The 1,339-nt window shown below is 51.8% G+C and overlaps 1 long non-coding RNA gene across 1 annotated transcript; it reads left to right on the top strand.

The window, feature by feature from the left end:
- Positions 1–389: 389 nt before the first annotated feature.
- Positions 390–1,019, top strand: LOC106815209. Its single transcript, XR_001394717.1, has 2 exons — positions 390–459; positions 894–1,019. It is a non-coding gene; the product is annotated as an uncharacterized LOC106815209 (long non-coding RNA).
- The last annotated feature ends 320 nt before the right edge of the window (positions 1,020–1,339 follow it).

Below are 1,339 nucleotides of genomic sequence, written 5' to 3'. Positions count from 1 at the left end.
ACGTCGGTCGGGGCCGGCGACTGGTACGGGTCGCCGGACGCCTCCCCCCCCGGCATGGGCAGGGGCGTGGGCAGGGGCGAAATGTGGAGGGTCAGGATGGACGGCGCGTGGATGGACCCGAGGGATCGCGGGTTTGGCCGGGGCCAGCGGTGGCAACGCGAATAGCTACATGTAACGTGTAAATGTAATGTAAATGTAATGTAAATGTAAAGGTGATATATAAATGTAACTGTAATTAATATATAAATGTAACTGTAATTAGTATATAAATGTAACTGTAATTATCTATATATTATATATATATGGGACTGCAATTATTTATGTATTGGGTATTATCTGTAGTTCTGCCGAATCTCGCGCGTGTTCGAGCCGCGCACCTTCGCGCGCGTTTCCCCGCCCCGGGCCACCACGACAACGTTGCACCATCACTGCCTTCCGCACGTGATGGCGCAACCGTTAGTCGCCACAAATGTGCGGCTCCTAACGTCTTGGGACCCCGGGGCAAGTGTAGGGAAGCCGGCTGCACAGATAGGTTATATGGATAGGTTATATTAGTTCGCAGCACGGCATGTACGGCGCGTCACCATAAATCACAACAGACGCATATTGGTGATCGCGCCGAAATGCACCTGCGGTATAGTAACGGACCGGATTTGTTGACGCAAAACTCGGAGGTAGAGGGACACTCGGCTCTCATCCTTTCTGCCACACGGTCCTCTTTCTAAAAGCTCCTCCACCCACTCCTAGACATACTCGTCCGTTTCCCCGCCTGCCGAGATATCCGTATCCTCGCTTTCTTCCGTACCCGCAAGCATCCCCCGTCCGTATCTGCTGCCTGCCGTCTCTCACCCGATCGAGCGTCATCGCGAGCAGCCGCAGTACCACTATCTAAGGTACGGCCTATTGTTCATCAGTTATCTCTTTGTAAGCGTGTGTAGTCGTGTGTCTAGTTTTCTGTATAGGCTGTAGTAGAGAGTGTATTTTGGTTGGCAATAGAAATAGCGGAGAGTAGTATTCCATTTCTGAGTTCGTGTTATTTGTCTGTCACTTCGTATCTACCTATCGCGGGCGCTATCCACGCAACCTGTCACTACCCTACGGAACGGGTGCCACGGGCGCACCTACCAAACCGTAGAGCTTGGGGAGCGGGAGCCGAACGGCTTCCCTAGACTCGCTCGGCTATTGGTACGCCATCTGGTCTTCGCTATCGACTTAAAATCAGATCATACATCAAAGCGTCACATTTTTATGGGGTACCGGCGGAACTAATCCGCAGCGCGGCGCTGATCGTCAACTCGCCGGTTATTCAATGCAATTGTGATTGTAAACACTTTAGTCA

Source organism: Priapulus caudatus, unplaced genomic scaffold (genome assembly GCF_000485595.1).
Source record: "Priapulus caudatus unplaced genomic scaffold, Priapulus_caudatus-5.0.1 Scaffold1063, whole genome shotgun sequence".
Taxonomy (NCBI): Eukaryota; Metazoa; Priapulida; class Priapulimorpha; order Priapulimorphida; family Priapulidae; genus Priapulus; species Priapulus caudatus.
This window is presented reverse-complemented; position numbering and strand designations above follow the sequence as displayed.